Genomic DNA, 25,410 nt, shown 5'->3' with positions numbered 1-25,410 from the left:
TGCAGTGCAGTCATACTGTATGTTTTACTGTAATGCTCATGGTCCCTGACTACCAAAATGGATGTTATAGAAGCACTTATAGTGTACTGGGCACGTACAGAATGTGGAAAGTTGGCGGTGCATGAGCTCCCACATGCCTGTGTGTTTTTCAGTAAAAAAGAGGTAACGAATAGGGATGCACCGAATCCACTATTTTGGATTCGGCCGAACCCCCGAATCCTTTGGTAGAGATTCGGACGAATACCGAACCGAATCTGAACCCTAATTTGCATATGCAAATTAGGGGTGGGAAGTTAAACCATTTTTTACTTCCTTGTTTTCTGACAAAAAGCCACGAAATTTCCCTCCCGCCCCTAATCTGCATATGGATTTGGATTTGGTTCGGCTGGGCAGAAGGATTCGGCCGAATCCGAATCCTGCTGAAAAAGGCCGAATCCCGAACCGAATCCTGGATTCGGTGCATCCCTACTAACGAATTAGCTGCCCCAAATTTGTCCTTTAAGCTTGCCATACAGATTTAGCTACTTGTAGTCAACTCTAAATGTACCACCTGTTCAGGCATGTTTGCCAGGTCGTGGCAATTGAGAGATCATCCCGCAGTCCTTTCACATTACAGATGTTTACAGACATTTGAGAATTTTGTCTGCCAATGCACAGTGTTGAGGACAGCCGGGGCACTGGCAGATAAAGAAGCGGAAGAGCAGCCTCAGCTCAAACAAAGGGCACAGTAGAATGTGGCCATATGTGTATATGGTCAGTAGTAAATAATCTATCCATTCAGTCTGATGGTCAATATATTCTAATGTTTTATGTAATCATAAAAAGTGTCAACACCATATTCCTTCATAGGCCTTTACTTACCACCGCATGACATAATTTACAATGGCTGCTACAGGGCTTCCTATTTAATGCTGCTTCTTCTAACTCTTTATTAGGGATGTAGCGAACGGCGGAAAAAATGTTCTCGAACATATTCGCGAACTTGCGTCCAAAAATGCGAACGGTTCGCGAACGTCGCGAACCCCATAGACTTCAATGGGAAGGCGAATTTTAAAAGCTAGAAAAGACATTTCTGGCCAGAAAAATGATTTTAAAGTTGTTTAAAGGGTGCAACGACCTGGACAGTGGCATGCCAGAGGGGGATCAAGGGCAAAAATGTATCTGAAAAATACATTGTTGACACAGCGCTGTGTTTTGTGCTGTAAAGGGCAGAAATCACACTACGTCACTCAGGTGATGTTTCTGGACACGGAATGTGAAAAAGCTCACACAGCTAGGTGGCACTTGGTTAAAGACTGGGCAAACAATGCCTGCAAGGGCAACGTATACAGTAGTGGATACGGAATATATTATTGCTGCTGTAAAAACATCACACAGGTGATGTTTACGGACACGGAATTATTATTGTTATTTAGACAGAATGTGAAAAAGCTCACACAGCTAGGTGGCACTTGCATACCTCCCAACTGTCCCTCTTTTGACCACTCAACCCCCTGTCCCTCTTTTGTACTGGAAAGTCCCTCTTTTCTCTGCACTGAACAGCCAGAAAAAAAACAGTTTCTAACTTAATTGGCTTTTGGCAGAGAGCTCAGAACAGCTAACAGGTGCAAATAAGATACTTTGTAACAATTTTGACTCTGGTTGGTGCTGGTGGTGGTGAACTACTAGGAGGAGCAGCACACCAGTCCCTCTTTTCTCTGAACTGAACAGCCAGAAAAAAAACAGTTTCTAACTTAATTAGCTTTTGGCAGAGAGCTCAGAACAGCTAACAGGTGCAAATAAGATACTTTGTAACAATTTTGACTCTGGTTGGTGCTGGTGGTGGTGAACTACTAGGAGGAGCAGCACACCAGTCCCTCTTTTCTCTGAACTGAACAGCCAGAAAAAAAACAGTTTCTGACTTAATTAGCTTTTGGCAGAGAGCTCAGAACAGCTAACAGGTGCAAATAAGATACTTTGTAACAATTTTGACTCTGGTTGGTGCTGGTAGTGGTGAACTACTAGGAGGAGCAGCACACCAGTCCCACTCCCCAACACAGCTAGACTAATAGCACTGGGCTCTTATAGTAGCAAAGTAAAAAAACAAAAAAGAAAATAAAAGCAGTCCTTACAAGGACTATTGGGTTATTACAGCAGTCAGCAGATGAGACCAGAAGCAGTGCCCACAGCAGCTACATACAGAGCACTGCAGTAGAAGGTAGATTACTAGTCAGCAAAGCTAACTAACCTAAACTCACTGTCCCTCAAATCCCTGCAGAGTTCTGTCATTACAATACAGAGCAGTATCAAGTAGATTACTAGCCAGCAAAGTTACTATCAACTGTCCCTCAAATCACTAAACAGCTCTCTCCCTACACTAGCTCTTCAAAGCACACACAGGCAGAATGAAAAAACGCTGCAGGGCTTCAGTTTATATATGGAAGGGGAGTGGTCCAGGGGGTGTGGGGGTGGTCCAGGAGGGAGAGCTTCCTGATTGGCTGCCGTGTATCTGCTGGTCTGGGGTGAGAGGGCAAAAATAAGCGCCAGCTAAGGCGAACCCAAATTGGCGAACGTCGCGCGACGTTCGCGAACATTCGGCGGACGCGAACGGCCGATGTTCGCGCGAATTAGTTCGCGGGCGAACAGTCCGCGACATCCCTACTCTTTATTTTTCTGCTGTACGATATACTTGAGCACTGAATGGGTTCTTCATATCAGCAGCATTTTTACTTATATACTCTAGTGTGATTTCACTCATCTCAGTATCCAGAACTAAAAAATTAGTATTGCCCCAAGGCCTAATACTAATTGCCATTCAGGTTGACCTATCCACCACTACTTTCAGTGCTTGGAAAATACTCCCTGCTGATTGGGTACCTAACCAACTCACAATTGGTGCCAAACCAATATTGTCAAGTGGAGCAAACGTCTCCAAGCAAATGTGTTTGTTCACTTCTTAAATATAATACCTGATGCTTGATTAGCGAGTCTGTAATCCTTGTGTCTTCGCTTACATAACCCAAGTGGAACAGTATTTATGTGAATCACTCCGGTCTCAAATTCTAGTTTTGCCTTGTGCCTTCGTATTTGCAGCACGTCTGTAAGGGAAAGAAAATGTTTAAATAAATATTTGCAAGTGTTTCATAAACTGCATTCATAGTAAAGCACATGTATGTCAGCTATAGCTTCCCTTCACATAGCAGCCTTGCTCTTTACAATAACAAATTCCTCTCCTTTTCTGTGTTTTTCTTTTACTGTCGCTTACAGCATACAGCGGCGTGGCAGAATAATACGAGAATAATTGAACTGGCTTGTGTTTGTTATGACAGTTATACATTACTGTCTATTTTGTGAGTGCAGTATACAATGGAATTATTTACCCTCATCTGCTGAAAGGGAAAGAATAACTGACAAACAGACATGAAAACACACGTTTCACGCAGGAAGACCATTGGCCTCATTACATTTGGTGAAGTCCTGTTTTAGCACAATATTGTCCCAATGTACAAAGTCAGATCTGTACAGAATAGGTTTGTTGAGATGGGAAGAACCAACTAAACTGTAGGGAACCCCAAATGAGAGCCCAAGCTCACAAATGCTCGTGGCCAAACTCCCAGCAATAAATTTGCAGCATCTACTGAGAACCTTCACAGCTGAGTAGGGGCTGTTATAGCAGCAAAGAGAGGGGCAACTTCATATTAATTCCCAGTGGTTTGGGAATGAGATGAGGAATAGGTAGGGGAATGTTACCCACAATGTAATTGCAAATCCATGTTACAGACGTCCATTTAATATTACCTTGTGAAAAAAAAATCTGTACTCTTTATATGCTGCTGCCTGGGATGCCTTCCAAGAAGAAGATAATAAAAGAATAATTTTTGGTCATGCAGTGGAGACATTCTTAAAGTGCCAGAGGCTGTAAATCTCTTGAGCTAAGGCCACTCTCATTGTTTTATAAGGAATTCTGAAAGTTTATTGTCTGAAAATGGCCAGACAGGGGAAAAAATGGTGTGTATTGGCTTTCCCCACTTTCCTTAAGCTATATATATTGAATCTGTGTGATTTTTCTTGGAAGCTGGGACAGGTCAGACAAAGGGTAAGAGGCCTAGGCTGGCGTGTGCAGAGGAAACATTAAGTAATTTTGGAACGTTCCCCACATAAAAATGGAGACATTGGCTGAGAGTGGTGGGATATGTATTGCCATCACAGAATGTCCTGCTTATTTTAATTAGAGGTGCGATGAACATTGTTTTAGCTCCCCTTTAAATATTTTTATTTTAGTGTAATCTCACTATAGGCACAATCTTACCCTACTATACCAGCTATCTCACAGTACCTTCCAAGAGACTATAATCGCACTGTTACTTTAGGCACCATCTCTCCCTACTATACCTGCTATCCTACAGCTACGTCCCTTCCCAGAGACTATTATCCCACCATCAGGGCCCCGTACAACAACATTTTCAGGCGCCCAAGCCCCGCCCCAGACCCCGCCCACTCCACATCACAGTTAAAAGACCACACAGACATCAGCGCTAAAAAGTAACCCCCCCCACACAAGTTATAAAAAGCTATTGATGGTCAGGGCCCCCTTATAATTTAAAAAAAAAACCATTGGCGCCAGGGCCCATAAAAGTTTTTTTTTTAAAAAAAGCATTGGTGCCAGGGCCCCCCTGGGAAAATTTGGACCCCAAAATTTTTTTTAAAAAAAAAAAACATTGGTGCCATTTACAAATTAAAAAAAAATTGGGCCCCCCAAAAAATGTTATTAAAAAAAAAAACATTGGTGGCCTATAGAATATTAAAATAATACATTGGTGGCCAGGGGATTAAAAAAAAAAAAAAAAAAGAACACAAATTGGTGTTCAGTGAAATTGAACTCATGGCTTCAGGACTTCAACTTCGCCTCCTTTTATGACTTTGGGTCTTTATGTCGCTTCAGGACTTCAATTCCGGCTATTTTCGTTGCTTCGGGTCTTTTCGCCGCTTCAGGGAGTTCCGCTATTCGGCTTTTCGTCACTTCCGCATTTTAGGCTGTTCGCGATGGCCGCAAATCTTCGGCTCTGCAGCACTGCTGGGCCCCCCTTCATGCCCAGGCCCGGGACACTTGTCCCCCCTGTCCCCCCCTGATGGCGGCCCTGATCCCACTGCTACTATAAGCACAATCTCTCCCTACTATACCTGCTATTCCACAGTAACAGTCCATTCCCAGAGATTATTATCCCCACTGTTACTATAGACACCATCTCTCCCTACTATACCTGTATTCCCACAGTCACAGTCCATTCCCAGAGGCTATTATCCCACTGTTACTATAGGCACCATCTCTCTCTACTATACCTGCTATCTCACAGTCACAGTCCCTTCCCAGAGACTATTATCCCACTGTTACTATAGGCACCATCTCTCCCTACTATACCTGCTATCTCACAGTCACAGTCCATTCCCAGAGACTATTATCCCACTGTTACTATAGGCACCATCTCTCCCTACTATACCTGCTATCTCACAGTCACAGTCCATTCCCAGAGGCTATTATCCCACTGTTACTATAGGCACCATCTCTCCCTACTATACCTGCTATCACACGGTCCTTTTCCATGTGTTACAATTCCAATAGATTTCATGTAACTTAAACATTTTCATTTTTCTGATCTGGTTACACTCATGTATTTAAATAATTCATGAAATTCCTTCCATTCCGTTTTTTTCTTTGGCTGAGAGTTTCTTTTCATAAGTCTAAATACCTGTATTTATTTTATTTTATGATAGGAGGAAACAGGGGGCGGGTACGTTGTGGTGGAATGGGTTCATGGGAAACAAACTGTATACATTTGTGGGAGTGAGAGAATTTTGGAGTCTCACTGTTAATCAGAGGAGATCTATGTGAGTAGTATCTGCTAGTGATCCCTGATGCTGGGGGAACCAAGGGCATTCTGTTTCCAATTCACTCTCATCCCTGGGAAAGTGTTTGCCCCCAGGTGATTTTACAGGCCGTGGGGCTAAAAATATCCTTTTATTAATGAACTCTCACGGATGCTGCCTGTGCTACAATAGATTCCAGATGTCGTGATATCAGCACAGACTCTCACAATAACGCAGAGCTGCTGCCAAATTTTGTTTTAACAGCACAGCGTTTTATGTTGCATTTTTTAAACGTAATTTGTTACAACTTTTTTAATGTTTTTTGGGTGGAGGGGGGAGCAAAAAAACTGCAAAATTATTAATTGAGCTATTGCCCAGAAATACATTGCAGACTTCATTATCCAATCACCAGCTATATAAAAGGAACATGGGATAAAATATAATTTGCTTAATTAGTTTTATGCTCTCTCTACTGGACCTGGACTAAAAAAATCCCCTTAGATGAATAACTTCCCTTTAAATTAAGTTTTAGAATAAAGCAGACAGTGATATACTGACGCAAATTGTAGTTGGTCTTCATCATTTATCTTTTTTGTGTTTTTTTAATCAAACATTCAGGGTTTTGTTCAGCAGCTCTTCAGTTTGGCAATTCATGAGCTATCTGGTTGCTATAGTCCTGTTTACCCTAGTAACCAGGAAGCAGCGTGAATAAAAGACTGGATGATAAATAGGCGAGGGCCTGAAATAAAGATAAATAATTGAAAGTAATAATAAAACAGTAAACTCACAGAACAATAGTTTTTTGGGGGGAGGGGTTGGTTGCTGTGGGTCAGCAGATTGTACGTACAAGGTTAGTTTTTTTACCGTTAGTGCCCCATTCTGCTTGTAGGCAGGACCCTCCACCCAGGGGCCAGGTTACAAATTAGGGCCCTGGGATTCATGATGTTCCTGGAACTCATATAACAAAATATTATTGGCGCTTCCCGTATCAAAAGGAAGAGCATTTGTTTTGTTAAGAACCCAAAGGGGCCCCTATACATTTGCCCTGTTTTCCCAAATATCAGCTGGATCAACTTCCCATAGTGTCATACCCCTGCGTCAATGGTGATAGGCGTTTATCATTGTGAAGAAGATCCTATGCAAACCCTGAGCAATGGGTGTATCTGCTAAAGCTAACCTTGCTTGAGGGCTCTGGGTGGTGCACTATAGCGGCCAATGATATACATCTGAATTTATTAGGTAATTGATTATTTGGGCATTGATAATGAAATCAGTTCTATGTATCTGAATACCAAGTAGCTTAGATTGTGATTTGGCTCAAATGTGTCCCACGTGCAGTTTGGGATGCACAAAGTCCTGGGAAAGGGCACAGTATTTAACTGACATATTTACAACTGCTGCAGGATAATCATAAGCTGTCAATTCCCCAGAGTCCTTATACAATAAGCCCTTGTAATCATAATCAGCAATTCAATAAACGTCTCAGAAGAGCTGATAAGAGCTTGGCCAATAAAACTGTCAGTTTTCAGAGTTTTCTGTCTCTCCTCAAATTCAACAAATGCTATTTGTTTATTTTCTCTCATTCTGTTGGCTATGCAAAGAACCGCACCATTCTGCAGAGCTCTGGCCACTACTTGTGTTTCTTGGATTTGGCGAGTCCATTTATTGATCAGCAAATGAACTTAAAAAATAAACTGACCAAGATGTTTCATGGACTTTTTAAACTGGGAGTTTCCATAAACAAACGTTGCGTTTGCTGAGCCTTTGTCATTGATGTTCACTAGTCAGAAATTATAGGGCCCCGTACAACAAAATTGCCCACCCCAGCCTCCAAGTCCCACCTTAGATCCCAACCCGGCTGGGGCCCATTAGGGAAATGTTATTAATCGGGAAAAAAGATAAATATATAGGAAGGCCGGTATGTTTTTTTTCAGAAAAGGTGGCAAGCCTATATGACAAGTCTTTACCTGGGGTGAATGGAGTGTATAGCTTGCTGAAAAAAAATACCGCCTTCCTATATATTTATCTTTTTTCCCTATTAATAACATTGGGATCAACCATCATTTTTTACCGGCCAGGTGGCAACCCTAAGTGGGAATAAGGCTGATGGATTCAGGGTGAAACTTTGATTGTTTGGAGACTCACAGATAAGGGAGAAGAATATGATGGCAAAGAGTCAGTGGGTTTAGAGACTCTTTCAATTTGGACGCTTTTTATAGAATTGTCTGATACTCCGTTTGACTCTGAACATTTCACCCCCCCCCCATTTAATCAGAACAATGAACGTTTCAATAAGAGAGGATTCTGTTTTGACCAACCAGCATCTTTGTGATCACACCAGAGCAGCGCTGTCACCAAAATACTTTTCAATAATGAAAAGATCCTCAAAATAAGTGTTCTCTCCTTGAAAGGGAAAAAATCAACATTAAAGGCTATGTTAACCCAAAAATAAAAATATTTACTCAAAGATACATTCTAAGCTTTTTCCCAATACCATTCATTCCTAATTCTCACCAGTTTTACAATTATGTATACATGGCATTTCTGTTGAAAGCAGTGTTTGTCTGGCCACTGTGGATCTCTAGGTCTGACCCTCCTTTGATACCATGTTACAGAAACCAGCTGATTGACAGACCTGTGCATTCATGGCTAACTTGTACAGATCAGGAAAAACTCAACCTGCACCTGACCCTAACCTTAAACCCACACCTGACTCTAAAACACAAAATGTTGCAATTGTAGGACCAGCGCCCTACCGGTACCTGAGTGTTCTTTCTCTGTACACTACTTCTTCATACGCTAGTAACGCTACTACTTCATAGGCTTTTACTAAGTGTTTGTAACACAAAAGGCGTAAGGCTGTGGACACAATAAATTGTTTTACTTAGATTCAACTACCTGGTGGAAGATTGCCTTCATTTGAGTACCTGCTCTAAAGAATTTTCGGTTTGTCCGCTCCCCATGCTGAGGGCTCAGGGCAGTGCACCTGGGTATCTTCCTTTATGTGTTGAGTAATCATTTTAATACTTGGAGATCCTTTTTCAAGATTTATTATTAGTTGCTTAGAATGCCATATTATTTCATGAGGCAACATTTTCTGCTTGGAATTACATCAATACATAACAAAGGCATAATAGAGCAGGCAAAGGTTTCCAGCTACTGAGACATTTATAATTAAACTCTAATAGAATCTCAGCAGCTCCTGTATGTTATGAGATTAAAACCTGCTTCTTCAGGGTCAGTAGGCAAAAGGCCAGCGTCCCTCTTAAATGCCCTTGATCTTAAAGGATAGGCAAAGTGAGAGCGAGCAAAGGGTAAGTGCTGCTTTTCATGACCATCCTTTTTTTTTCTAAGTTGGGGTCCAGGTTCTCTTGTGCAGCCCTTTTTTCCCCCACACATGGGGCTGCACAGTAGTGATGTGCGGGCCGGCCTAATACCAGCAGGACCTGTGGGTTTACCCGCGGGTCGGGCGGGTTCGGGCCGACCTCGCACTCTTCCTCGTGGGTGGCGGGCGGTCAAATGCTGGCTTCCGACTTCCGGATTCGTCTTTCAGCCCCTTTTGTAACATCATCGACGGAGCTAGCGGGTCTATAAAAGCAACCTGGAAGTTGGATGCAGGCAGCAGTCTAAGGGAGGGCGGGTTAAATCCTGACACACACATCACTACTGCACAGCACTTGCCAGAGGATCCCAAAATGCAAGTGGGTATTGAATGGGAACCTATGGCTGATGGTTGTGGGGAACAGCTCTGCAGCACTTTTAATATTAATAGCATTAGTCTGTACCTATTTCTGTGCTTTATTTTGATAAACCTCAGTTGCTTTAAATAAACACTGTTAAAAGTCTCTGGGCCTCTGATGCAGAGAAAGGTGCTGTATAGTAGGTGTGGGAAGGAGAGAGGTAATTTACCTTTTTGTATTTGCCCATCTGGAGAAGGTAAGCTTGGGAAGGCATATGTTCTCAGCGCAAGATTCCATATTAATGTTTCTTCCGGGATTTGACCCTGCCGAGTAACTTTCTCACCCCACCCCCAGGTCTCGTGGAAAATCTGCAGTGAAAATGTGATGTTTTGAAGAGAGGTTGTTAAATATCTCAAGGTTCCTCTATATTTGACAGTTTGATCTTAGTTTGACAGTCGGTGCTGCTGTTTACACACTTGCATCCCTATGTTTGGACAAGTCCTCACCCCAACAGAAGCCCTTTTACTCGGAAATATCCAGGTACCCAGGACAGCTGTTGTTCTCTGCCATCATTATAAAGAAATAAAGGACACAGTCTTTGGCTGTGCATTAGGGAAAGGGCTGCTGGGAGAGGGAAGGGTGTCTGGAGCCATACAGGGCATAGTTTGTGGTCCATGGCTCAACTAAAGGTAGCCATACACGGGCAGATAAAGCTGCTGATATTGGTCGTTTCGTCTAATTTGACAGCTAATCTGCCCGTGTAAGGAGGCTTCCGATGGGTCTTTCCAATTGATATTTGGACACAATATCGATTGAGAAGGTTTGATTTTTCTCCCGACAGACCCGTTGGAGCCCATTGTGCTCGTCACAATCCGATCGTTTGGCCATAAGGCCAAACGTTCAGATTACCCCCACTATAGCCCTGCCGTTAGTGGCATATCGGGGAAAAGATCTGCTCGTTTGGCGATGTCGCCAAACGAGCGGATCTTATAGTGTATGCCACCTTTATACTCTCAGTGGGCAAAGTGTTACACCCGAGGGCTCCAGGTGTGAAGAATTTTTCCCAGTAGTGGGACATGGGGGGCACAATATGTAGTTGCAGGGAGGAAGTCTGAAAGGGAATATAAAGAAAGGCTTATATTCCCATGGAACACATAGAACGGCCTTCCTGCTGATGTAGTGGGAACTAACTCAGTAAAGGAAACCAAACACACATGGGATAGATAGAAACCAATTATAGGACCTAAATCAAACACAGTATTTTGTTTGAAGTATATGTGTTTCAATAGGTTTTTATCAAGTTTTTTTTGTTTGAGAAATCTTACAAAATGTAAAATCATACGGTAGCATTACACAATGGCAGTATACAGTATTAAGATTTGCCCAGAGCTTATATAAAGCAATGCCTTTACTCATTTTTCATCCTTTAATGTGGGCTAGGTTAGTAACTAACGTTGGAGAGTTAAGGTGCCCATACACTGTAAGATTTGCTTGTTTGGCGACTTTGCTGGGCAATATTGTGGTGATGCGATTGGCCCTAAGGTCACACACACACACACACATATATATATATATATATATATATATATATATATATATATATATATATATATATATATATAATGTTCAAAGTGGACCAGCACACCGAAGTTTTCAATCAAAAGAGCTTTATTTCAACATCACTCATGTGTCCAACGTTTCGGCCCACATTAGGGCCTTTATCCTTATCCTTGATAAAGGCCCTAATGTGGGCCGAAACGTTGGACACATGAGTGATGTTGAAATAAAGCTCTTTTGATTGAAAACTTCGGTGTGCTGGTCCACTTTGAACATTGTATACGCTGATTGACCAAGCACCCATATTTGAACAACAAGGAAGGAGTGCAGGTACTTTGTGAATGCTTATATATAGCATCTATATAGCATCTTTATATATTTATAAAGATGCTTGGGTGTCCGCACTCTGTCTTTGTCGCAGGCGAGTTGCACGATCAATTGGAATGATACAATCGATGCAGGGATCAGCACACTCTAGTAAAGGTGAATTAAAGTGTTTTTATTTGTAACACAGCATTGTCCAACGTTTCGGTCCCACCTGGGGACCTTTAACAAGGATATATATATATACAAACATGTATGGAATCCGTTATCTGGAAAGTTCCAAATTACGGAAAGGCCCAATAGGGGTATATTTATCAAAAAGTGAAGTTAGAGATTGCCAGTCCTCTAGAGTGAAATACCGCCACTCTCCATTTATTACTATTGGATTTTTAAATGAGTATTTATCAATGGGTGAAAGTGAAATTTTCTCCATTCATTTCTATTAATGGAGAGTGGCGGAATTTCACTCTAGAGGACTGTGGGGGTCTCTAACTTCACTTTTTGATAAATATTTAGTTTTAAATGATCCGAATTTGAAAATATGATTTCCTTTTTCTCTGTATTAATAAAACAGTGTCCTGTACTTTATCCAAACTAAGATCCAAAATAAGAAACTAAGAGTTTCACTATGTTTTCTGCAGGATTAACTGATGCAGTATTACTGAGAACTGGGAATCCTGGGGCTTCATTGCATGGTGCCTTCCCCTTGAATGCTAAGGAATACAACTCAAGTCAAGGAACAGGGTTGCTATGCAGAATCATATGACCACATTCACCTACCTGGCTATTTTTCTAATCCCCCAAGACCCACCCCTGTAGCAAGAAGCCCCACCTCTTCTGTTATGGTCTGGGCCTGAGATACCCAACCTTTTTACTCGTGAGCAACATTCAAATGTAAATAAAAGTTGGAGAGCAACACAAGTACACAAAAAAATCCTGGGGGTGCCAAACAAGGGCTGTAATTAGCTATTGGGTAGCCCCTATGTGGACTGGCAGCCCACAGAAGGTTCTGTTTGGCAGTACACTTTGTTTTTATGCAACTAAAACTTGCCTCCAAACCTGGAATTCCAAAATAAGCACCTGCTTTGAGGCCACTGTGAGTAACATCCAAGGGGTTGGTGACTAAGATGTTGCTCAAGAGCAACTGGTTGGGGATCATTAACAGGACTCCTGCCTGGCCAAGCTCAGATAAAGTAAACTGATGGTTTATTTAATGGAGACTATATAAGTTGTGTAAATACATTAAATAGTGTTAATATTTCACAGTCAATGTGTATATAGATGGAGGTTGTTTACATATAAGGGACCTGATTTCACACAGCACTACATTTGTAGTTCAGGAGCATCTGGGGCAGCCACAGATTTAAACTCCCTGTTTAAGGGCAAGCAAACATCCTGTATGTTGCATTTGGACTTGATGGCAGATTGCCCGTGTGATGAAGTGCCTTGTCTGGTTCTGTAAACAAACTCTCAAGTGACTGTGAGTGAGTTGGACAGAGGTCAGCAAATTAAATACATATGGAGAGAAGGCGTCTTATAGCAAGGAAGTGCTCTAATACACTGGGAAGAGAAGTGTAAATAAGCACTTTCCCTGCTGGTGGATAACAGAGCACCAATTCTGTTTATAGGGCCCCCGCTGATTGACTGTGCAGCTCCACGGGCTCAGCACTATAAATTATAAAATTAAAAAGTGTTGGGTGGGTGCAAATGGGTGCAAAGATGAAGTTTACCAGTGATCATTGTGCCTTTGAGCTCTACTTACTTGCAAATTGCAACTCACATTCATTATTAAGAAAACTGGGGTCAATTTTACTGCCAAGCAGACAGAGCAGAATGTAACTTTCAGTAGTCTTATTGCCATTGTCTGAGCAAAATTAATATCTGATCAATTCCAGGGGTGCTCAGAGAAAGAAATTTTGTCTAACAGCCGCTGACCTCAACTTCTGCTGTTCCCTCCACCCTTTGAGTGCTCAGCAGTGCAACCTATTTGACCCACAATGCCCCCTGTACACATCTTCCACTTACTACCCCCTCTTGCCCTGCGATCCCATGTTAGTTATGAAACTGTTCATAGCTAGGGGGCAGAATTCCCTATAGCAAAAAAGACCTGGTTTTATGAATTTATTCCCCACTTAGTAAATCTTTGGGCCCCTGCTTTATGGGCCCAAAGAATGGTATGATATTGAAAATCTTCCATTGTTCTTGGAAGGCATTGATTGATTAGTGACTTTGGATTCTAACTCAAGTCATTCTCCTTCTGTTCCCTCTTATAAATCTGATCCTGCGTCCATCATATCTGGAGAGAAGCCAAACACTTATATAGAGCAACTAATCTGCCACATCTTGCACGCCTGTTATTTATTTGTGTGTCGCTCTCCCCCATTCTGTCCCACCTCCCTTTCCAAAACTTGCTGTTCTCTTCCCTGTGTTTAAATGCATGAAATATCAGTCAGAGATCTAGTAGCCCACTCCTGTCTGGCAGGTGCAAACCAGACTTTCCCAAATAATCCTGACTTTGCATTTTAATCTCAGCTCCCTCCAGGCCCCCCTCCTGTTTATAAAACTCGCCAACTGGGATTGTGAGTTACACTTTCTGCTTGGATAGTTTGGCTTGACTAGTTAACCATTGAGCAGACCTTTAAGTAACTCAGAGGGTTGTACTGATCTGTGTTTGTGAGCCCTGTTCCAACATTATAGAAAATAATGTCACCCAGGATGGGGGAAAAAAACTCTATTCTGCACCACTCTACACGGAAAGGGCACATGTGTCTCTGCTGCCTTCTCTAACTCCAGCTCCATATTGCAGTGTTGTACAGAGAATATATGGAGTGGGAATAGGTGGGCAAGTGAGCTTTGGGGGATGGGCTTTTGGTGAGCAGGTGGGCGGGAGGGTGGAATGCAGGTCAAGCTCTGCCATTCGACCTGTAGGTAAGTTAGTCAGATACTATGTGGCATCAGCCATTGTATGGCCACCTTTAGTGCTGTAATTACACACAGCATAGCCCACAATGACCAGGTTGCACTCACCTTGGCTCTTAGTAATCCTGACGGCTGACAACTTGATGGCTGAAATGAATCCCTTATAAGAGGCCATCTGTGCCCCTCAATGTTCACGGGCCTTTCTCATTAAAACTCTTAATCCCCTAGACTGAGATGGAATCGCCGTGGAATGCGTGTCTGATTGTGCAAAGGTCACGCTCAAAGAGTGGTCAGATTGTGCAGCAATATATATTCTCTCTGCTCAGCGCAATAGGTAACTGTGTGACTTACTGTGTGAGTCAACCATTAATTAAGTGTTAGACACCAAATCAGATTTACTGTTTAACTCTTTTTTTTTTCACATGATGGTTTAGGCCAGGCAATGGGGTTTTTTTCAGCTGGCCTTATGTGCCCAGTCATTGACCAGGTAATGCTTAGGGGCAGATGTATTAAGGGTTGAATATCGAGGGTTAATTAAGGATTTTAATCCATCGATCCTTCGACCAAAAAAAGCTAGCCAAGCCTATGGGGACCTTCCCCATAGGCTAACATTGACTTTGGTAGCTTTTAGGTGGCGAACTAGGGGTCAAAGTTTTTTCTTAAAGAGACAGTACTTAGACTATCGGATGGTCGAATAGTCGAACGATTTTTAGTTCGAATCGTTCGATTCGAAGTCGTAGTCGAAGGTCAAAGTAGCCCATTCGATGGTCGAAGTAGCCAAAAAAACACTTCGAAATTCAAAGTATTTTTTCTTCTATTCCTTCACTCGAACTTAGTGAATGGGCCCCTAAATGTTTGTTCGGGTACACAGGAACATGTACAGAAAAAACATAAAACGATGTCAGCATGGGTATTCCCATATTCAGTTCCGTGAGTTTATGTAGAACGTTATTGGCGCTTTAAGGAACAAATGTTTTAATATTTTCATGTTTTTGTCATAATCTGTTTACCAAACCATTTATATCCTCCCAGCCAAACTCTGTAAGAAAAGCACATCTTTTTGTACCAAATGTTGATTGTTGTTTGTTTAACTTGGAACAAAAACAGCCCAAAGTCTCTCCCTGGCCAACAGGATGGCAGGCTGTGGATGAGCCCGGTTGCTGTTTGATTTGGCACTGCCACTTTGCTACAGTTGAACTTTATTTTCATTTATGTTGTTAATAAAAAGCCATTCGCTACTGGGAGAGACTCCTATTCACCCCCAGCGCCGCTGCAAGGGTTCCTGATGCTACTGAAGGGAGACCTTATACAGGTGCCTTTTTGCGTCCCAGGACAGAAGGCTTTGCCGCCCTTTTTGCCTTTATTAAAATATTTGCAGCTTGTTGATGTTGGCATTTGATTGCCACTAGAATCAGTTTTCCCTTTGCAATAAGAGTCTGGCTCCCCTGGAGGCACCCTCCTGCCTTTGTAATATTAACACCCTCCCCAAACCTCTCATTTTATCTAAATGAACAGAGAAAGGATGAAAGCCAAAGTACATTCTTTCAGCCAAGAAAAATCTCATTATTGACCCTTTGTGCATTGGATAGATGTAATCCTGCTCATACAGCTCACAGAATCATGATGCCAACAGGGGGATTAACATATCTACAGCCTGATAAACAGCACAACCTGTGTGTTTTTGTGCAGAGAGTCATAATAATATTTAATGTAATATCAATGCTGAGCTCCAAACCATCAGTACAAGAACTATCCATGTGGAGTATGATGGTGGTGGGGAGTGTGTTGAGCAGTTTAGGGAAAGGTTCTTTGCTTTTTCAGCAACACATTTTCCCCATGCACAAAGCCAGGTTTGTACAGAATGGATTGCTGAGGTGGGAAGAACCTGACTGTATAAAGATCTGACCTTAAACTCAACTTGGAATGAATGAATAGTAACCCTGATTGACCCAGGCATGACCACCAACATCAGTTCCCAACTTCCCAACTAGATATGGCTATATCTATAGAAATAAGTCAAGTCAACTGGACTTGTGTTTTTTTTCCCTTGAAGACGTTTCATCAGTCATCCAACTGGGTGAATTGTGAAACATTTTCAAGGGAAAGAAAAACACAGCAAGTCCAGTTGATTTGACTTATTTCTATAGATATACGATGACCTGGATGAATGAGAATCTTCACAAACATGTTGTTATGGCTGAATGACATCTAGTAGGAAAATTCTCAGAAGAGTAGGGGCTGCAAAGAGAGGCGCAACTTCATATTTATCCCGTTGGTTTGGGAATGAGATGAGTTGGACAGACAGGTGCTGGGATACTTGTGGTCATATAGCATACATGTTTGTATTTAAAAATATGTGATGAAGCTGCCAAATTCCTTTCTCTGCAGATGTAATTTAAAATATGATCCAATAACTACAAATACATCATTACTAGTAGCCATTTTATCAGGTGTAGAGCAGAAAGCATGTGTGTTTTTATAGAGTAGTAAACTGAGCCTTTCTCCTGGGGCGCCTCTGTTTTGCTGCACAATTAGAGCACTATGTAATGTGTATTGCTTTGGCCAGCGTAACATCTCTTTTAAAACCAGGTGAGGCTGAGTCCCCTTCAATTTCAGCATTAATCGCATTCTGCTGATGTTTAAATATATTACCTCTGCCAACAATACGCACCTTGTCTTAAACCCCCCACCCCATGCGTACTCACTCCTGATACCCACCATGTGGAAACCAGGAGCCGGCCTGGTGCCTGACTTTCCAATAGGTGAATGAGATCACTGATCTTACCGTGCGCCAAACATCTGTCTTTGTTTATAGAGACCCCCTGAGGGGATTCAACCCAAATAAAGGCCAATTTTATTCTGACATCTTTCAGCAAACTGCGCGTCCGTCAGGAAGAGTGTTTGCAATTAGCGAGTTCCTCCGTATCCGACTCACAGCATTTGGCTTCTGTTTTAGTCTCTCCTGCAGTGTTGAGCTCTGTCAGCCCCTGTGTGCCCTTGCCAGTAATGCAGCCCCACCAACAAGCTTCTGGTTCCCATTCAGCCACAGTCTGGCCCTGGATTCATCTTTCTGTTCTAGAAATATCGGTTTAACCAGCAGAAAGGTTCCTGTTCCTCCCTTTTTGTAGAATTGACATAAAGCCTGCAATCACTGGAATGCCCAAAAAAAATTTCTTTCTGCATGTGCCATAGGCACCATGGAGTCTAGACTTTTTTCTTTGTGGTCCAACATTTGGTCAGGGCCCCCCCTTTAATGTATAGCAAGGTTATATTCAACAAAAACATTGTAGAATGAGTCGCCTGTGCCTAATTGGCCATCAAACTCGGCTGCAAGGTATCAGTTTGGGCCTTCAACCACTTCTTTGAGGTCCCCATGGCAGCCAGCCCCAATGTTTGTAAATCTCTGTTTCATTTGTCTTATTGCAAGACCTGAAGGAGCCTCTTGGGCCCTCAAGCTAGAGTAGCCAAGGCCAGTGCCGAGATTGCAAATATATTGACAATGTAGTTGAGCCCCTAGCCTACCCCCAATCCAACTTGATCCAAAAACAATGTTTTTCTTCTCCAAGTAGGGATCACTTGCTAATGTGGTGGGTCTTAGAGGGGGGAGGGGTGTTCCTTGTGTTCCAGTTGTTCTTTTTATGACTTTTTCTGTGATTTGAAAATGGACTGGGTGAATAAAAGCTTGAGGAACTCTCTTTGGGCATCTCCAAAAGAAGCATTGTTTGTGCCCTAGCAAACATATAAACGAGATAGGGGAACTGTGGAGTTTGGGGCAATACAATGGTAAGAGAAACAATGTGCTCCAGATTATAATGTAGATAACTCACCAGATTGTAGATATGGTCCAGGTGCACCAGCCCAGACCTCCAGCTTTAGGGAGCGGCAAACCAGGATATACATCAGAAAGAGCAGGAGTGTTCGGCACTCAATGGGATCCACAGGACCAAAATATTTTAGTAAAACAATTTCTTTATTAGTCAAAGATAAAAAAAATGTATACAGTACTTTCATCTCCATCTGCCCTACGCGTTTCGCACCCACAAGGGCACTTAATCATGGCCTATGATGTCACCCACAGGAAATTAGCATTTATACAAAAAACAACCAATCAAAAAATAATTAGGAAAAAAAAAGAAAAAAGCCTTTCTTAAAGGGACAGTGTTGCATATATCTTTTGAAAGAACTACATTATCATATACAAAATATACAATGAACTTATACAATAAATATCATTTAAATGAACAAGGTGTGGACATGAATGGTTGTACATTCATGTAGAAGGTATTAACATCACATTAGTTTACAATAGCATGAAACATCGAATTCTGAATCTGAATCAGTTACAATTAATATATTGACTAAAGCCACAAAGGCTTTTTTTTAATATAGGGGCAAATAGCACATTGCTTTTCACCATTTTTTAGATACCTATTGTCTGTAGCCAAGTAGGACTTTTTTCTTTCTTAGTTTTGATCATACTGGGTGAAAGCACATTGTTAACGCAAGTCCTTTACTGCTGACAAATTTGCTCCCTGAACTCATCTACTGCATTTAAATTACCTTCAGTCCGTAGAATAGAGACATTTTTTTTCAATAATACGTATGATCAATGGACTTTAAGTTAATATGCACAATGGTTTGTCAACACTTGGTGACGACTTTTTTCTACCTTGAGAATTGGGAATGTATTTCTGAAGGAGAGAATCTCTGAGAGTTTAATCATTGGAGCCTTAATGCTTTCTTGTATAAGGTTACATTTTTCCCCTAGTGGGTTAAATGTTTTTAGGAGGTGTGGTTAAGGTGCTTTTATTAAGACTGGTGGGGGGGGTGTTCCCCATGCTTCTGAGGAAGTGGCAAGTTGCCACGAAACGCGTCAATCGTTGGGGGTGATGCTATACCCATACCATATGTTGATTTTAATGGATTTTCAATAAACCTTTAAAGTTTTAATCTGTCTGGCCACTGTGTGCTCCGTACCTATGTTTTACAATTGCATGAAGCCTGTCTGGAGTGAGGGACGTGATACATGTTGAAGCACCAGGGTTGCCGGACCCACGGGTTAGGAGCGGGTGAGTGCTGGCACTTTTTTGTCGGTACAATTTCAATTGTAGTGCCTCCATTTTCATGTTATTTGTCAGCTCCAGTACGTACTGGAGAAAAAAGAATTCTGCTGGCAACAGATTAATTTGCACCCTAGTCAAGGGTCTCCTAAGCTCTAGGCTCTGTGTACATTTGCGTTTTGTCAGGATTTTACCATTAACCATTTCTGATGATTATTCTAATGTTACAAAGATGAAACATCTGGATCTAGCAACTTTGGCAGCAGAAATTTGACCTTTGTACCTGCAGCGCATTATACTGAATCGATAAATAAACATAAAACTATTGTGCCCAACAGTAACAGTTATCTCTAACCTTGGGAAATCAACCAGCCTCCACCCTAGACTGACTCCTCTATGCTCCGTGTGCCTCCCAGTGCATTTTATAAAGATATGAAGGTCATTGTGCTGCTCCATGCCATGTTATTGCTTCTGTCAAAAATTGACTGGCTCATTTCTGAAAGCTGTAGAATGTGTTTGGCTACTTTGAGCAGTCGAATACCATGTTCTGCAGCTCCCCGCCCAATCAATAATCCCAAAACGTAATAAACATTATCGCAGTGCAAGTTAATAGGATGTTTTTAACTATTTCAGAAAAAAACTTAAGACACAACTTTGCCCTTAGGCCCCTGACACACGGGCATTTGGTAGGCCTTGCACAGCCCCATCTTGTCTATAATTCAGATAATTCAGACATGCGATTTAGGGAGTGCAGTTGGGTGCAAGTCCAGGAGAGGCCTGTATTTACTACCTACCTATATGTGGAATTAAAGGGGGGGGTTCACCTTTAAGAATGTCGTACAATGCTCACTTCTAAGCAACTTTTCAATTAGTTTTCATTATTTATTTTTTAGAGTTTTATAAATATTTGCTTTCCAGCTTTCAAATGGAAATGTAAAAACAAATGCTCTATAAGGCTAAAAATGTATTGTTATTTCTACTTTTTATTACTCATCTTTCTATTCAGTCCCCTCTCCTCTAATCATATTCCAGACTCTTTTTCAAATCAATGCATGGTTGTTACGGTAATTTAAACCCTAGGAACCAGATTGATTTACTGTAAATGCAAGCTGGAGAGCTGCTGAATAAAAAGCTCAAAAATAATAAATGAAAACAAGTGGCAAATTGTCTCAGTATATCACTCTCTACATCATACCAAAACTTAAATCAAAGGTGAACAATCCCTTTAAGCCTTTTTGTGCGCAGCAAAGTGTCCCATGTATGGATAGTAAGTGGTGCACTATATAATATTTATATTATATAATTAGACTTCAAGTAGGGGGACTTATTTATGAGCCCTTGTAGCACAGAACCAATAAATATATTTTAAAAAGTGTAATTTATACATTTTACCTTAAAAAAAATTTTGCATTTGAGATTGCAATTCCATTCTACTCATTCTCCTAAAATAAAAACAAAAACCTATGAGCCACCCCACTTTGTAGAAAGAGAAGAGGGAGTGATTGCAGAAAAAGATCTGATCTCATGTGAAAGGACAGTTTACTGTTTATTTAGTCATATGGGGCAAATTCACTAAGATGCGAAGTTGCGCCAGGCGCAACTTCGCCGCACTTCGCCGCACTTCGCCAGGCGTAGTTTCGCCAGCGCTCCGCAAATTCACTAAAATCCGAAGTTGTATTTAGGGGTAGCGTAAGGTTGCGAAGTTACGCTAGCGTTGATTCGCTATGTAAAGCGAAGTTACGCTAGCGAAGGCTAATTTGCATACGGCGCCAAATTCAAATTTCAATGGAGGAATACGTATCAGCACTACAAATGCATAGAAAAAATTCAAATCAGCAAATAAAAATTTTATTTTGTCCTACACATGTGCCGACTGTCTAGGTAAGTTGCCATGAGTCAGGAAATGTAGGGGGGAAGGAGGGGAGCACCAAAAAAATTTTTGATCTTTTTCAGCCTATCACCCATAATGTAGAAAACACGCCAGCGTTTTTTGGGACTTAGAAAAAATTTTGACTTTTTTTCAAACAATCCCTATCTACTCTATTGCGCTTCGCCAGGTCTGAGGTGGCGAAGGAAGTCTAGCGTAAAAGGTAGCGTTCAGTACACTGCGCAAGTTAGTGAATTTGCGTAGTTACATCGCTAGCGAAAATTCGCCTGGCGTAAGGGTGCGAAGTAACACTAGCGGAACTACGCCAGCGTTCGTTAGTGAATTTGCACAGTAACGAAAATGCCAAACGCTAGCTAATTAACGCTAGCGTTCGGCGCTTCGGCGCTTAGTGAATTTGCCCCAATTGATCTTTGTCCGTGGCCTGCAGAGTGCAGCAGGAATTTGGTGTGTGGAGGTCGCGCAGAGCCGGTGTGACAGGTGCATTCAGCAGGAAGCCGTACCAGACAGGATGTTCCTCCATCATAATAATATCACTCATTCATGCAGTGACAGCCCGTCCCATATCTAATTAAATGCTCTATCCCCAGTCAGGGAAGTGCTGGCTTTCGGCAGTGCAAGGGTGTTACAGTTTAGCTCTCAGAATCCATAAAATTCCCCCCAGTTTTCTACGCCTGTCACAATGTAAGTGCTGAGTGTTCTGACTGAGCGACACTCTCTGCTGGGTTTCTACTTAATCTTCTAAAAACATGCCTGGAATTTTTATTATTTGGCAGAATTATATTGCTTCTCAACCTCTTAACAGTCAAATGCGCAATGAAAAATCCCTGGTCACACGGCAAGCTGACTTATATAATGCCCTTTTATTGTCTGCTTATCCATCTAACAGATAGAATCTCAGCCGTAAAGAAAGAAGCGACTGCTTCTTAAAATAAGGGCCAGGTAGGATCTTTGTCACTGTACTCTGTTATAAAGAAGAGATATGGAATCTCTGCCATAAAGCAGGTCAGGACTGCTGCTTACAATGGGAATGAGATAGGATCTGTGTCACTGTGACAGAATGCTCTGTTATAAAGATAGCTAGAATCTCAACCATAAAGCAGGGCAGGACTGCTGCTTACTATTGGTGTCAAGGTCTGTGCCACTGTGTCTATTCAGCTCAGTGGCACAATACTGATGCTATTTTATATCCACGCTGTAGTGCTGTTGGGTTCTATTAAATAAATACAGACATATTTGGAAATTGTAACGGTATCACCCCAAGTGCCATCTACTTGTTCAGTACCAAGCTTGCCGGTATCAGTGCCAGGTACGTCAGGAAGGAACCATATTGTACCGTGTAACTGGCAAGTCCAAGTGTTCCAACATTCCTTGCATAAATACAATTTGTTCTCCTCCTTGTGTTTTTTCCAGTGTTTTCCATTTAATGTCCATAGAGAATCCATTTTATGACTCATATTTTTCTGACATCTGCAGATTTGAAATAGAGAAGCAATGCCGGGGCTTGGCATTCATATTCCATCCCACCACAGGCTGCCCGGAGCTGTGACTCACCATTAGCTGAATGTTCCCCTCCATCGTTTCCCATGGGTTGGGGGGGACTTCCAATATCTCCATCTTGCCTTGCTTCATATTTAGGTGTGGTAGCCATTGTGTAAACAGATTGTGGCTTGTTGTTTTATAACAATGGAAGGAGATATGTGAATTGGTCTGATTTGATGGAAAGTGATATGTGGCCTGTGGCTCCCCATCAATATGGCCCATGTTTGGCAGCACCTCAAAGGTTGGGACAGTTGGTTCTAAGCTTGGGCTCCTTGAATTTCATTTGTTTGGTACCCATTCTGTATACTTTATACTGCTTTTACCTTGTCTCCAGGGAAAGTCAGGCTTGGCTTTACCATAAAATGGACTTTAGTTCTAAGGCAGGGCTGCCCAACATGTGGGATGTGGCCCCTTAAGGTACTTGTTATAGCCTCCAGTCTAGCCAGGAAATCATCTTCCCTTTAAAAGGGTGGTTTGCCTTTATATTAACTTTTAGTTAGTTCATTTTTAATTATTTGCCTTCTTCTGACTAGTGTATAGCTTTGAAACTTTTTACTGCTCATCTTTCTATTCAGGCCTTCTCCTATTTCAGTCTCTTATTCAAATCAGTGCATGGTTACTAAGGTAATGTGGACCCTAGCAACCAAATTGCCAAAATTGCAAACTGTAGAGCTGGTGAATTAAAAAAAGCTAAATAACTCAAAAAACACAAATAATAATAAAAAAAAAAGAAAACGAATTGCAAACTGTCTCAGAATATCACTGTGTACATTATATTAAAAGTTAATTTAAAGGTGAACAACCCCTTTAATCTGGCCCTGGAACACGTGGAATGGCAGATTTGCCCCACTCTATGTTAAAAGTTGCTCAGCACTTGGCCAAAAATATCACAAAATAATAAGATGAGTATAACAAGAAGGCATTACCTGACAGAGGCACTACAGGGTTAATATCCAGAGCAGAGTTTTTATTGGCTCAAGACAAATTGTGTCATTTTGTGGCTGGCTGGGCATGCATACTGGTTACAGTCCTTTTCCAAGGAACATGTAAGGAAACAAGAAGCAGCAGCAAGATAGTCACAAACAAGTGCATAAATGTCAGAAATGTGTAATCCCAAAAAATATAATGTGACTGATTGATTTATGGGCAGTCTAACAAGTTAGTTAACCTTTTGTCTTGGGCTGGGGCTCTTAGTATCATGGCACAAAATAACTTGTTTGTCCTATTGTCCCACCAGTCACTGCACTTGATATATTCTCCTCCGTTCCTTAGTGTTTGTTATATACACAGTAGAACCCCCATTTTACGTTTTTCAGGGGACCAGAAAAAAATGGTGTGAAATCCAGGAAAATGTAAAATCAGGGAAATGTATTATGCATAATATATAGGTGGGACCACAAAACAACAATGTAAAATAAGTGAAAATTTTTAATCAGGGCACAAAGCATGTGCTGAAAATCAGCAGAAAAGAAGATGGGGATTAACTGGGGGCATTTCCAGGGGCACAGATCTTCCCTGATCAAGTGCTATAGGAGCCTTGCGCCAGGACATAAGGTGCAACATTTGTAGCTTAATCCTTTGCTGAGTTTCTCCTTTAAAAGCTTAAGAACATCTGTATCCACAAAAATGGTTGTGTTTTGTTTTTGCAGTGTAACGCTTGCAGCCAGTCTTCAGCAGACCCACAGAGACCCATATCAGGCTGAATGCTGGTCCAGATCTGACTGATTGGCCACTCCACCATGAAATGAATGTACCACACTGCCCTTAAAGGAACAGTAACACAAAAAAATGAAATTGTATCAAAGTAATAAAAATAGAATGTACTGTTGCTCTGCACTGGTAGAACTGGAGTGTTTGCTTCAAAATACTACTATAGTTTATGTAAACAAGCTGCTGTGTAGCCATGGGGACAGCTATTCAAGAGAGAAATAAAGAAGATAAGGCACATATTATATAGCAGAACAGATAAAACACAGTTGTATTGGCCAGGGCTTATCTGTTATGTACTATGTAACCTGTGCCTTTTCTCATTTTCCAGCTTGAATGGCTACACAGAAGTTTATTTATATTTATCAACTATAGTAGTCTTTCTGAAGCAAACACACAGCTTTTACCAGTGCATGGTAACAGTATAATGTTAATTACATTAAAATGCTTTAATTTTTTTGGTGTTACTCTTCCTGTGGGGATTAATGTAAAAATTGGGGGTTTTTCTCATTATCCATAGTTTTAGGGTTGGGGCAGACGGGCAGATTCAGGGAGATTTAGTCGCCTGGCGACTAATCGCCTCTTCTGCGGGGCGACAATCTCCCTGAACTTCCTTCCGTCTGCCTTCCGCCTGCTTGAATGAAGAATCGCCTGCGCTAATGCACTTGCGGAGCTTCGATTTCCAAATTCACCCGAAGTTTCCTCGTGCAGGGTCTGACTGGGGGGCCCAGGTAGGGTTGCCACCTGGCCGGTATTTTACCGGCCTGGCCAGTAAAAATGATGGCTGATCCCAATGTTATTAATAGGGAACCAAGACAAATATATAGGAAGGCTGGTGGTAGGACAAAATGGCTTGATTAGGGAAAGATGATTATAGTAAGACTTTATTTCT

At 41.6% G+C, this 25,410-nt stretch overlaps 1 long non-coding RNA gene and 1 pseudogene across 1 annotated transcript; one reads left to right on the top strand and one right to left on the bottom strand.

Annotated features, from left to right (window-relative positions):
- LOC108702224 overlaps window positions 1–25,410 on the top strand; it is a 112,613-nt pseudogene that overhangs the window by 11,686 nt on the left and 75,517 nt on the right.
- Window positions 2,991–14,590, bottom strand: LOC121398998. The gene is made up of 3 exons (XR_005964682.1): window positions 14,433–14,590; window positions 9,754–9,892; window positions 2,991–3,077 (listed from the first exon to the last, which is right to left on the bottom strand). It is a non-coding gene; the product is annotated as an uncharacterized LOC121398998 (long non-coding RNA).

The sequence above is a fragment of the Xenopus laevis genome, chromosome 9_10S (genome assembly GCF_017654675.1).
Source record: "Xenopus laevis strain J_2021 chromosome 9_10S, Xenopus_laevis_v10.1, whole genome shotgun sequence".
Taxonomy (NCBI): Eukaryota; Metazoa; Chordata; class Amphibia; order Anura; family Pipidae; genus Xenopus; species Xenopus laevis.
This window is presented reverse-complemented; position numbering and strand designations above follow the sequence as displayed.